General features: G+C 37.2%; 1 long non-coding RNA gene across 2 annotated transcripts; it reads left to right on the top strand.

Moving 5' to 3' along the window:
- The first annotated feature begins 262 nt into the window (after window positions 1-262).
- LOC123638878 lies at window positions 263-14,331 on the top strand. 2 transcript variants are annotated; one of them, XR_006735501.1, is made up of 3 exons: window positions 263-346; window positions 8,911-9,010; window positions 14,118-14,331. It is a non-coding gene; the product is annotated as an uncharacterized LOC123638878 (long non-coding RNA). The 2 variants fall into 2 exon arrangements; XR_006735500.1 differs by lacking the exon at window positions 263-346 and adding an exon at window positions 3,901-3,934.
- The last annotated feature ends 204 nt before the right edge of the window (window positions 14,332-14,535 follow it).

The raw sequence follows: 14,535 nt of genomic DNA on the forward strand, positions 1-14,535 counted from the left end.
GATCCAGGGGGCAGTGGAATAGTAATGCCCCAGTTTTTTCCTGACAGCAGAATTTTGTTGAAAAAGAAGGAAGACTAGGCTGTGAAATTAGTCTATTGCATTTTATTGTGAATATGTTGGTAAGTTTTCTTTTTCCATGGCCTTTGGAATTTTGTTTGGTTTCGGCCATGGAAGGAATCCAGGTCTCCGAGTTCCTTGTGTTTTGTGCCTTCATGACATTGTACTGACTCTCCTCTCTTCATTGCTCATTTTTGCAGGCTTTTTGGGCAAATTCAAATTCCAAAATAGAAGATAGCTAGCAAACCCAGAAGACATTGGCTTATACGCATTCTTCCACAGAACAACGGTGAGTGGTTCTATTCTGCAGGATGAAATCTGGAAGAACTCACTACATTCAATGTTGAAAGCAATTGATTCATCCTTGAGAAAGCAGGCTGGTAGTTGAAGTTTGTTTACACAGTAACTCAGCCTCAGCCCGGAATTACGTAACAGGTCTTTATTATCTTTACTTTCTTTCTTAGAAAAAAAAAATGACTAAGTGCTTACAGTGGAATTAATGTAGGGATAAGGCAGAAAAGGAAGGTTGAGAGAGCCTGAGAGTTGCCATTTTGACCCACACCAGACCCTAACGGCCCAGAACAAGGAAGTTGCCAGCAAGTCACTGCTCTGGGACCACCTGAAGATGGATGAATTACTAAGCCAGATGCCCTACAAACTGTTTGTGCTTACCTTTCTGTGACAGCAGTTTATGATTAACCTTTAGGGCCTAACCCCAAGACCATGTAGGGCTGTTTCCGAACAGGGTTTTTGAACATTTGAAAACATTACCACTGCCCCATAAGGGGTCCCCCTCTTGCTTGGAAAAGGACCCCTGCTCTGTCTGTGGAGTATGATCTATTGTTTGTCTCTCTCTCTCTCCATAAACTTTCTGTCACTAGTTGGCTCACTCTTGAATTCTTTCCTGCGGGAAGCCAAGAACCCATTTGGGGAGTTCAGGAAGCTTCCCTCCCTTCACTGGGGCACCCTCTGCTTCCGAATGATTGCAGCATCTGGAGGTCTGTGTCAAAACTTCTGATGTTGTTCAGCATTTTTAAAGATCTCCCCAGTATAAACGACTTCTTTCTCATTTGAATCCTTAAAAAAAAGAAAAAACAGCTGGGAGCAGGGGCTCATGCCTATAATCTCAGCACTTTGGGAGGCTTAGACGGGAGGATCACTTGAGGGCAGGAGTTCAAAACTAGCCTGGGCAACATAGTGAGACCCCCATCTCTGCAAAAAATTAAAAATTAGCTGAGTGTAGTGGCGAGTGTCTGTACTCCCAGCTACTTGGGAGGCTGAGGTGGAAGGATTACTTGAGCTCAGGAGTTCAAAGTTGCAGTGAGCTGTGATTGTGACACTGCATTCCAGCCTGGGACAAAATGAGACCCTGTCTCAAAAAATAATTAAAAATAAAATAAAACGCATGCAGTTTTCATTTCTTACTTAAATCTATCACCTGTGTACCTCTATGAGTCATGTATGTGTGTGTGAATGTGTATGTGTGTGTGTGTGTATGTGTTTATTCTAATAAGCTCAAAAGACACTAACAGGGCCTACCATGGGATAATATTTTGCTAGCCACATCTTTCCCCTGATCTTAACAAAAATTTTTTTCCCTATAATTTGAGTCGGTGATCGAAAATGGGGCAATAGAAGAGGCTATGAGGTTTCTTTGTTTAAAAATAAAGAAACTTTAAACTATATCCAAATGAGTGGGAAATTGGGCCTCCTTATAATAGGAATAACCACAGCTAATCTGGTCATGTCTCTGCTTTCAGGGACAGTTGCAAAATATGCTAAGGCCAGCTCAGGCTCTGGTGCTAGTCACCTCTGTGACTTCGAGCACTTCATGTAACATCACTGGATTTCAGTTTTCTTATTTCCAAAGAAGAGTTGGATTCAGTCAACGATTCTCAGCTTCAGTTATATGCATATCCTTCATTTTGGGGGTCATATCCCACCATGATAGATGTGATATAATATAGGTTTATTACTGAGCTAACATTTTTGAAAAAAGCCCCCCTACCCTTTCTCTTTTAACTGAGGTAAGTACATGAGGAATGGAAGTCAGGTGTGAAGGGTGGTGAAGACATTGGCCAGGAGAGAATAAAGTGTAGTCTGCGGCAGAGGGAAGTGGTTCTGAGTGGGGGGCGGGGGAAGCCAGGAAAATAGAGGGAAACAGTTTGCAGGAAGCAGAGCTGTTGCCTGCTGAGTGTTAAAGCACTCTGAGCTTTCCCTCAGCTACCTCTCTTCCTAAACACCGCCCTGCTGGAACCTCAGGCCACTATTCTGTGCCTTATTCCACCCAGCTGGTCTCTGAGCCCCCACTCACAATGGGGCTGTCCTTAGGGCAGGCAGAGGCCAGGGAAAGCACAGCGAGGGAATTGAGGTGGAGGAGAGCTTAGCAGGTGAAGGGTAGGGAGGTTCAAGGGGGCCTGGGGGTGAGAACTCAGCTTTTTGGAATAAGTCTGGGCTCTAAAGAATGCTTCCAGTTCTACTACTCTATTCCCAAATGTTGTCAATCACTGATGGGGAAAAAGATTCTTAATGCAAAAAGCCAACTTTTAGGCTCCTTGTACCATGCCATTAATTTTACAAACTTTCAAATAAGTGACAAAAAAAATGACTTACATATCTTTATTTTTGGTTGTTTTCTTTATTTCAATTATTTCCAGTAGCCCAGTTCTCTTTTTATTGTGCTGTTACTTTCAAGTGACTAGAAAGTAGGTTGCAGGAATTAAAGAACAGCTCAAATAGAACTTGACCTTTTGTGGTGGAACGAGCTCTGGGCTCGGAGTTAGAAGGCATGGATTTCAGTTTTGGTGATTCCACTTGCTGTGACCTGGGCAAGCTTTTTAATTTCTCCAAATCTCAGTTTCTTCCAATGTATAGTCACAATATTAATAACAATATTAATAATAATACCACCTCATACCATTGTTGAAAAGGAAAAGATTAAGATATCTGTGACAATATTTTGTTAAGAACAAGGCACTTATAGAAAGCGTTATATTGTGCTGGGCATTGTAGTAGTTATTAGGTCTTTCTCCAAAAGCAAAACAGAATTTTGGTATTCATGGTATTTGTGTGGTCAATGACTACTATCCTACTGTGGATTTGAATTACAAATCTGGTGTGGCAATTTCTCCCTAACAAATGCATGCAAACATTGCCAAATATCTACTCACTTCCTACTTTACTACTAAGGAATTCTGACATCTGAGTCTTCTAACATTCCACCATTATTGAACTAAATCTCTTGCTATGGGAAATACTAGTTAATTAACAAGTAGTTATTTAGTGTTTACTCTTGGTAGAGCATTTGAATGAAACTGAGCATGCAGTTGCCTGAGGTGAGGGTCACTGCACACAGCCAGGCAGTACAGCCCCAGGGGCATTATTCACGTGGACTATAATGCAATGGTGTTGCCAGAAGGCAGGCAAGGTGGTGGCCTGCTGTAGGTTGGGATATATATTTTTCTGGCTTAGCAATTAAAGCATATAAAAATTTCAGGTTGTGTCGCGAAGGGCTTTTGCAAGCAATGATTACTTGTATTTGGATGTTTATGTCAAGGAAAGCTCACACATTTCAATGCAGAATTATCTGGTAGGATAAATAGCCTGATATGAAATTTATGAAGGAATTCAAAAGCAATACTTTGTTTCAAATTCATGAGACCTCTCATTTCCTCAACTGAACAAAGAATTTTACCTTGAAAGGGCTTGAACAAAAGGTGATGTCCCAACTCTCTAAAAATTCTAAATCTGAATGTGATTATTTTCTTCCTAAGGCAGAGCAAGGAGCCAGTGATTGTTCTGAAAGTTTAAAACTTCAGCATCAAATTCTAATCTCCTCCAGATCTGACATCTTTGAACGTGATGCAATTATTGACAGGTTGGTTCATTATTTGCAATTAAGAAAAAAAGGTACTTGTATTGAGTACTAAAGGCAAATAATTACAATTTTATTTTTTAAGCTAATTAGCCATCACTCAAATATTTCAGGTTTAAAACTAATTAGGGTTGTGGTTAATTATATCTGCCATGTGTTCTAATGCAAATATTTAATTATTTTACTGATTGCAAGTTATACTTACTCCCTTGTTAAAAAACAGTGACTTGTACTTTTAAAATCAGCTTAAGTGAAGAGGGACAATAATGGATCTTAAAAATATCTCTGCTTTATAAAAATAATTTAAGAATCAAATCATGTCAGTGGTAACTTTGTAATTGAATTAAGTAAAATTATCAAGAGAAAGGGTATAGAAACATTGCTTTTAATAAGTGATTGGTTTGACCCGAAATTGGAAAAGTTCCTAGGAACTGATGAAGTATAAAATGGAATTGAGGGAAAAATAGTGGAGTGAGCATGAAAAAGAAATCACAAGACCGAAAAACCAAACCCAACACTAGATTATCCTGCTGGCCTCACTTCATCTCTGTGTGTATGGAAAGTAGGGTGTAATGGCTAGTTCAATTGACTATCAAATATACGATCTACAAAGTTAACTACACATCATCACTACAACTGTTTGAAAAGTAGAAAAGTTTCCAGTTTTTTCTCTTAATCTATCTAGTGCCAAATTCCTGGTTTGAAGAATTTTTGACATGTGATAGGTCAGTCAGTCTATTCATTGCAGTAAATTAAGCTATTATCCGGAGACCTGAGCCATGTAGACAATCAGGATTGGATTGTTCTTCGCAGGTAAGAATTTTCGGTCCATTAAGATTGGAAAAGAATAAATTAAAGCAGTTTCCTTACAAGCTATTATTTGTAGAATTGCTTTTGAACATTCCTGACCTTGTATAATCACTGTGATCAAATATTAAATATAGTCATTATAGGTAATGAAGTTGTTTTTTAAAATTATTTTAAAAAAGAATATTTATATGTTCCAAAGATTATTATGACATTAAAAAGCCATTCTTTTATCAAATCATTGTGTCATTGAGTAAAATACCTCCAGAAATGTGCTGAAAAAGACCTTGGTGATCAAATAATTCAACTTCCTTGTTGACTGACATAGAAAGCAAGGTATGCAGAGACATAGTTGCCAAGATCAGCCAGAATGATAATTCAAGCCCGGTTCTCCTCTTTTAAAATTGCCTTCAGAAGCACATGAGAAAACTGCTCATTACGGGAGAGCCAGTTTTTGACCAAAATAGAACAACACATTTTAATCACTACCTCACTCATGAGACTTGCTTCCAAATTAGTTGGGGCTTAAATTATTTTTATTATGGAAATTTTCAAACATATACAGAAGTAGAGAGAAAAGGATAATAAACCCTAATGTATCTATCATACAGTTTCCACATTATAAACATTTTGTTAGCCTTATTTTATTCCCATTTCTATACTACTACTACTGCTACTATTGCTGGTGGTGGTGGTGATTTTGCTGATATTAATATATTTAATAATTTTAAAGCATCCTAAATATCATATCATCTAACCTATGTTACTAGTTTATTATGTATCCCTGACATATGAGGACATTTAAAAAACACAATTGTACAATTATTATACTACAAAATTAACAACAATTTATTAACATTATTTAATACCCAGTCCATATTCAATTTTCTTGATTTCTTCAAAAACATTTTTTTAAGAGTTAGTTTGTCAGAATCAGGGTCAAAAAAGGATATTCACATTGCCTTTGGATTTTATATTCTTAACTCTTTTAATCTGTAATAGCTGTTCCCTTCTTATTTCATTATTTTTTCTTATTTATTTTATTGTTAATATTATTTTTGATCACTAAATCATAATTGTATACATTTATGGGGTACAATGTACTGTTTTGATATATGTGTACAATGTAATGTTTTGTTATATGTATACAATGTAGAATGATTAAATCTAGCTAATTAACATATCCATCACCTTGCTTAGCTATCATTTTTTACGGAGAGATCTTTGAAATTTACTCTCGTCATTATTTTGAAATATACATTTTATTGATATAATTACCCTGCTGTAAAATAGATCTCAAAAGCTATTCCTTCTCTGTCTCTGAAACTTTGTATCCTTTGAGCAACAAATCACCATTCCCTTCCTCCCAGCCTCCACCCCCTGCCCAACTTCTGGTGAGCGTCATGCTACGCTTTACTTCTACTACTTCTACTTCTCAGCTTTTTTAGATTCCACATATAAGTGAGATCACGTGGTATTTATTTTCTGTGCCCAGCTTATTTCACTTGGCATAATGTCCTCCAGATTCATCCACATTGTTGCAAATAACAGGATTTTCTTCTTTTTAAAGGCTGAATAGTATTCCATTGTGTATATATACAAGATTTTCTGTCTCCATTCATTTGTTGATGGACATTTAAGTTAATTCCATACATATAATTTTGGATATTCTACTTTTAGATGGGGTCAGCCCTGATTTCTTCCTTTTTTTTTTTTTTAATTTTTGAGACAGTTTTTTTCTCTGTCACCCAAGCTGATATGCAGTGGCACAATCAGAGTTCACCGCAACCAACTCCTGGGCTCACGGGCTCCTCCCACCTCAGACCCCTGAATAGCTAGGACTACAGGTCCATGCCACCACTTTTAGCTAAGTTTTAATTTTTATTTTTTTTGTAGAGACAGAGTCTCACTATGTTGGCCAGGCTTAAATTTAGATTACCATTGCAGATGCTCATTAGCCTTATGTGGCCAATGACTACTGTTTTGGACAGTACAGGTCTGTTTTAGTCCATTTAGTGTTACTTATAAAGGAATACCTGAGGCTGGGTAATTAGTAAAGAAAAGAGGTTTATTTGGCTCATGGTTCCTCAGGCCGTACAAGAACCATGGTGCCAGCATCTGCTTCTGGTTAGGTACCCAGGCTGCTTCCACTCATGGTGGAAGGCGTACAGCATGCACAGAGATCACACGGTGAGAAAAGAAGCAAGAGAGAAGACAAAGGAGGTGCCAAGCTCTTTTCAACAACCAGCTCTCTTACAGGAACTAATAGAGTAAGAACTCACTCACCCCCATCTCAGGGAGGGCATTAATTTATTCATGAGGGAGCTGCCCCCATGACCCGAACACCTCCCATTACCCCACTTCCAACATTGGGGATCAAATTTTTACAAGAGGTCTGGAGGGTTCAAACATTCAACTGTCTCAAGATCCAAAGCTTAATTCTCTTCGTTGTTTTAATTTTCCTTTAGCTTTTTAAAAATACGGTCATTTAAAAGCTAAAGTTATAAGTATACCTATCTTTAAGATCCACATAACTTCTCAAGATTTATTTTAAAGATAGCAGTTGCCTCCATACCCTATTTCCTATTTGCCACCATTCACAGTCCTCCAGAAGTAAAGACTTTGGATTCTTCCAGCTATTTCTTTTGGTATTTACCTTCAAAATTATAAATCATAGGCTTTTAGTGTTATGTCTTTATTATGGGAGAAAAGATTTTTGTTTCTTTCACTCCTTCCTCTGTCTCTTCCCCATCATACACATCATCACTGTCCTGGTCCTCTTCCCCCTTAGATCCAATACAGCTAAATCATAATTTTGGTCAGAAAATTCAATGTTCAGCAATATGATTGAGGTCTGTAAAACACTATTCATGCCTTAGTCATATGGTATATAATAATTATTTTCTTTTCTTTCACAAACTTTGTTTTTCCTGCTGGAGTTAATAATCTTGTTTTGTTGTTTTATTTAGATTTTTATGTATGCATCCAAACACAAACTCACTTACCTGGGAAATGCAGCTTGATCTTTTGCCTGTAGTTATGAATAGATGAGAAATTGTTGAAGGAGGGATGTGAAAAGAAGAGCATCTAGAAAGAGGGAAGGACATGTGCAAAGGTCCTGTGGCTAGAGGAGAATGGTAGATGAGGAACCATGAGGTGGCCAATGTGAGTGCAACTTGGAGACCGAAGGAGAGAGAGGTGGAATAAACCACTGGAGAGGAGGGAAGGGGCCAGGCCACCCACAGTGTTTACAGGCAATGTTGATGTCTTGGTCTTGATCTTAATTATAGTTAGAAGAAACTCATTTAAGCATTTCTAGCAGGGGAGAAAGATAGATTTAAACTTTTATCTCCATTTGTGTATTCCTTCATATTTTTATAATAATGCCTTATTTTGATTAAGTCAGTCAGGATCTTTTCTGTTGTTTGCAATCAATAAACTTCAACTGATTCAGGAGCTTTCTTGCCTATGCATTTTGATGTCAATACCCAGTTGGACTAGATTTCTTTATACTGGGTTCTGTTTTGTTATGTTGCCTGGATATTGCCTAGAGCTACAAATATATGGTTCAGAAGATTCTTTTATATTTGTAGTAAATAGTTGTTTTTGATTTCCTTTAGTAGTTGTTGTGGCATTCATATTAATTCACAGCTGTCATTTTTTTAGGTTCTCAAGTTAAACCTCTTTTCAATGTGCCTTTTATTATGTCAAAAAGTACTTTAATTTGTTTCTGGCATGTTATCTCTTTTAAGTCCTAGAAACTCTAGGGATGACAATTTTCACTGCATGAGTCTGCTGCAATTCATTTGTTTTGGTTGTTCTATTCATTCAAAACTTTTAATTTATTTGTAAAAGGGGTAAAAAATCATAATGTATGCGTACGCCTAGTGTCCTTCTCTTTCCCACTACCTGAAGATGAAAATTTTTTTCCTTCTCACACTACCTCCTCTCCCTGTACCTATTATGCTGATCAGACCAATCTATGAACCAGGAATGGGGGGTGGGCTATTTCCAAAAGAACTGGAAGGTACTGAAAAATGAAAAATGCAAAAAGAAAAAAAATTTAAAAAATATATAATGCTACCAGAAAAGAAAGTTCAGGAGGGGAATGAGAAAGCGGGAGTGTCTGTGAACTTGGAAATATTGGGTAGTTTTTTTTTTTTTTTTTCCAGAAAATGAAGAGTGAAGAATGGAGAGAATAATTTTGGGCAGTTAACATGAAAGTTGGATATGGAGAGAAATGGGAGAAGAGGAATTTTACAATGTGAAACAGTGAGTTGTTTTGTGTGTGTGTTTTTTTTGTTTAGATCAAATCTCTTTGAATTAACCTGAAGAATCAGAATAGCCCATGAAGCTACAAGTCATTTTCTATAAATTAGCATGCCAGTGCCAGAGTTCTTCTTAGGCTCTGGACATGGTCAGGAAGGAGGGGGAAAAGAAATAGCTAATATTTCTGCATAAGGACATTATGGGCACATGACTTTTGAGAGGATATCCCAAGAGTTTAAGGATCCAGGGAGATGGGGACAGGGCCAGGCAACATTATGAGAGATGCTAGGACTTTAAGACAAAATATAGCCGTTGAAAAATTCCCAGTGGCAAAGATAGTTTTGAAAATTTTAAAAACAGGGGTGCGTAATATTAGATTTAGGACTGTTTGCTCTGCTCTTTATGCTGTGGTTAAATCCTTTGTCATTGCCAACATTGCCCTGGGGGAGTCATAATTTATGAGACATTTGGGTTCAGATGGGGTAGAGGGAAAATTATAGGAGGCTAGCATGAGTGAGACTGGGATTTTTGAAGGATATTTAAATTAGAGTAAGTAGTAATAATAAGAATATAAGTCCCTAAAAATCTTGGGAAGAGCATTATGGATTGGGGTCATGAGTTTTGGAGGGATGACCCTATAAACAGGGAGGCAGACGTGGGTTACAAGAATAACGCAGCTTTTCTTCCATCATGATATCATTGTGGTTGTTTCTTTAGATGGTTTTCATTTCTTGACTGTTGTGAAAATCCTCCACTATCGGCGACTCAAGAAAGAATTTGCAAAGACATCCTTTCTATCTGGAATGAAGGGATAACTGAGTTCAAACAAGAAATCTGCTACACTTCTAATAGCAAAGTTGGCAAAATTACAAGATACCTAATTTTATGGGGCTAGATGGGCTCCCAGGGAAACCCAAGACTAAATGCCTTAGCAACATACGAAGGGCTCTGCAGTCCAAGGGACAGCTAGGTCAGTGCAGCTGCAGGCAATTTGCAGGAGACTGGCAGTGTGGCGTGTGGGCCCCCAGGCACTGAATGCTAATCTGAGACCATCCCTTCCAACAGCTTTTGCCATTCATCATTTTCACATCCAGATGGCTCCTATTGTCTTTCTATTCCTCTTTTTGTGCAAAGTGGCTGCTCTTAAATCATGGTATATTAGTGTTGGAAGCAATTTTATTATTCATATAGGAGTCCAATTACCACTCTTTATACAAGAGGAAACGGAAACCCAAAGTGGGGGAAATATCATGGTCAAAACTGCCCCGTTACTTTGTGTCACAGCTGAGACAAGAACATTTTTATCTCTTGAATGTCAGCTCATTCCAGTTCACCAGAATTTGATAATTTTGGGGAAAACATATATAGCATAGGACTTAGCGTCAAATGATCATGAATTCAAATCTCATCTCTGCTATTTAATAGCTATGAGACCTTGAGCAGTTCATCACCAGTTTTCTCATTTGTAAAATGAAGATAATAATGGAACCTCTATCACAGGCTGTCATGACGATAAATTGATATTGGTATTTAAAGTGCTTACCATAGTGTCTGGTACATAGTAAGTGCTCAGTTAATTAGCTTTTATCATTATGGCTCTAAATCTTTTCACATTAAAACATGAAGAATGATTTTTTTTTTTAGGAGGGAGGGCCAAAGAAAATGATGTTTTGTTCATGAGCATCTGCACAGGCAAATTTGACATTATATATGCTAATAGAATAGTTCAGTGCAGTGATCAAGACTTGCCAGCCTAATGGTTGTAAATGTTTTCCTATAGCTAACATTTTGCCAGACAGTAGGGAGAATGAAAATATTTCAGTTTTTAAATATCGTGTTCCCTGTTGGTGTCTGGCACACATTCGTTGGTAGTGTCAATCAGTGGACCCTGTCACCAACTTGGGGTGCCAAAAATAAATAAAGGAGACTTTTCAAATTCATAATACTGTGTATATTTAAGGATCAGTTTGATTTTTCAAGATTAAAAAGTTGGCTTCAAAATAAAACAACATTCGATCTTTCTGCAACTTCAGAGGATAGTTGGTGTACGCACAAGCTTTCAAATTTTTAGAGGCGTAGTTAATACACTGAGAAATTTAAAAAATAAGTCACATGATAGTAAGCGACTCATAGTCCTACCTTAAATTGATGCACTAATTGTCAGTTGACAACAAAAACTTGAAAACTTAGAAAGTCATTAGTGTCTAGAACATACTGGAAAATATATACACTAGGAAAAAACTAGCAAAACAACAATGAGATACTGACATTTACTCTCTGAAAGGTCGGCCTTGCAAAAATAACGGGAAAATACCTAATCCTGCAATTTCCCAGGAACGGCTGAGGATCAATCCTCATGAGTTCTGCTTTGTACAACCTCTGAAAAGAGGTGAATGAACAGAAAAGAGATGTAAATCTCTCTCCTTCAAAATTGTTGTTTTGAGAATCTGCTTTTATGGAGTTCCTGAGTGAACAGCAGAAGAATGAGCTATAGCCTCAACCATACCTCGAGGACAGTCACATCTCCTGTGATGATCGCTTCTCCAAGGAAAGGCAGGAAACCTTGGACTGTGACATCCTTGCAGTTTTTGTTATTTACCTGCTGCCGCTTTTGTTATCAACTGACAGCCGTCACTATTTTTTTTCTCTCTTCTTCCCCTTTAAAATCAGGGAGCCACTTGGCCTGGCTGCTGGCATCTCCCTGCCCTTTCTCTGGGATGCCACGCTGCTGTCTCTCTGCTCTATTCTCCCCCCAACCCCATTTTTTTCCGTCCTTCTAAAGGATAAAGTAAACTTTTTTTTTTTTTCTTTTATAACTTAATCTCTGCATGAGAAATCTTTCTCCACTGTGTCAAGCTTTCCACCTTACACTCTCTACTGAAAACTGTTTTTTTTCCACGAAATTATAACATCTTTACCATTATTACAAAAGTTCAATTTTCATAACAATAAAAGCCTAAGGCAGGGTTTTCCACAGACTAACTGTAGACAGATTACATTAGGAAGAAATTTTTAAGATGCAAATTCCCTGGTTCTACCCTAGAGATTCTATTTCAGAAAGTCTAGGGTGGGGTCCAGTACTCTGCTTGCTTAAAATTTCTTCCCAGGATTCTTGGACACGCCAAAATTTGAAAATCACTGTCTTAATGGAAGTCCTAGTTTGGAATTTTGTTACTTCAAACAAAAATATGACATGACTTAAGAAAACCTAACATACGAAAATCCTAGAACTAAAAATAACTAGGTAATAATTCTATGCATTACTTAAAGATTTCTTGTTGTACAAAAAAAAAAATAATGTGATTTTTAAAAAATGGTGATTTTTATGCATATGTGATGATTCTCTTCATCGAATTCAAATTTGATTAATGCCCTCAAATAAAACACTATAAAACAAAAACAAGCAACAAACTTCAATACCCACCTTAAATCTGATCTTCTCTATGATGTCTTTTTCTTCTGAGTTCAGATGGCCCTCAGTATCCAAGCCATTTATCATGTACGGCTTTGTAATGCAGGAATTTCCACATGTCTATAGCTTGTCTCCCTACCAATATTTTCAGCACTTCCTAAAAAAGGACTATATTTGCTTGTGTTTCGTGTGTTTTTTCCCTTCTTCCTTTCCTTCCTTCCTTTTTGTCTACCATTATTAATTTATTCATCAAAGAACTATCAAATGTCTGTAGTAGGTTCTTGCTAAGTTCTGGGTGATAAAAACAATGAATAATCACAGGGTCTGGTATTTAGTAAAAAATATGGAATAAATGAATGAATAACTAAAAAAGAATATATCTATCCTAAAGTGCTTGGATAGATATAGATATGTAAACCTTTTGTGTATTAGCTTCCTAGGGTTGCTATAACAAGGTACCACAAGCTGGGCAGCTTAACCGACAGAAATTTATTTTCTCACAGTTCTGGAGATGAGAAGTCTGAGATCAGGGTGTTGTCTGGGTCGGTTCCTTCTGAAGGCTCTAAGGAAGAATCAATCCCTTTTTTATTTCGTAGCTTCTTGTGGTTTGCTGGCAATCCTTGCTGTTCTCTGGGTTGTAGAAGCATCATGTGTATCTCAAACTTCATATTCATGTGACATTCTCCCTACGTGCATGTCTCTGTTTCTAACTGGACTCTTTTTAAAGGAAACTAATAATATTGCATTAGGGCCCATCCTAATGACTTTATCTTAAATAATTACATCTACAACAATTCTATTTCCAAATAAGGCCACATTCTGAGGGACTGTGGCTTACAACATCAATATTTTTATTTGGGGGGGATAGCACCCATAGCACCTTGGCTTACAACATCAATATTTTTATTTGGGGGGGATAGCACCCATAGCACCTTGGCTTACAACATCAATATTTTTATTTGGGGGGGATAGCACCCATAGCACCTTGGCTTACAACATCAATATTTTTATTTGGGGGGGATAGCACCAATAGCACCTTGGCTTACAACATCAATATTTTTATTTTGGGGGGATAGCACCCATAGCACCTTGCAATAAAGTTATCTTTAGTATGATGAAAAGGGAATGGATTTGCAGGAGCAAGTGGTAAGCTTTACCTGTTGAATATCGGTCTTTTTAGGCATGGAGAGGCTTGGCACAGTGCTTTGACATGGTAGGCACTCAACAAATGCAATTGATTGCATTTTTTAATTGATCTGGTATTTAAAATAAACTTGTCTACAATACCATTTGTACCAAGAAAATTTTTTAGAGAAAGAAAGCTCCATGTTTTAAATATTTATCCCTGTGTTCAGTTTCATAGCAAAGCTATGCTCAAGATAGTAACATTGGTGCTATTTGTAAGGAAGATTGGCTTTGCAAAAGCAGTTTATTCTTACCTACTCCTGGCTGCTTAAAAAATAAAATCATATCCCTTTCTAATTTCCAAAGATTTAGAGGCTCTATTAGTTTCTTGAGTTTTTTGAGTATCTTAATCAATCTAAGATTTTTTAGGACAATGTTAGGTTGTAGCAAAATATTAGACTAGGCTATGGGTCAGGAAGATGGATTCAAATTCTCAAGTCACTTTCCCGCTGTCTTAGTCTGTTTAGGCTGCTAGAACAAAATATCATAGACTAAGTGACTTATAAACAACAGAAATTTACAGTTTCTTACAGTGCTGGAGGCTGGGAAGTTCAAGATCAAGGAACCAGCAAATTTGATGTCTGATGAAGACGTGTGTAAAGATCATCCAGTGTCTCTACCAGTGTCATGGTGCAATGAAGAATGCTCCAGGCCACAATCTCAGGCTGAAGGAGGAGGAGAGACTCTTTTCATTTCAAAGAGCTCTCGAACTTCTCTCCAAATCTCCATATTTATTGTAGGGAAAGGTATATGTGTTTACAGTAAAGAACATAGAGATAAAATCTTTGGTGTCATATAGTAAGCATATTGTTCCAAACAAGTCTATTTAGTGACATACATTAAACTTATAATTATCTTGTTATTTCTTTGTTGTTCCTTAAAGCCATAAAGAAAAGGGCAGGGACTCAACATCAGTCATGCTTCCATACAT

The sequence above is a fragment of the Lemur catta genome, chromosome 5, assembly GCF_020740605.2.
Source record: "Lemur catta isolate mLemCat1 chromosome 5, mLemCat1.pri, whole genome shotgun sequence".
NCBI classification, from domain to species: domain Eukaryota; kingdom Metazoa; phylum Chordata; class Mammalia; order Primates; family Lemuridae; genus Lemur; species Lemur catta.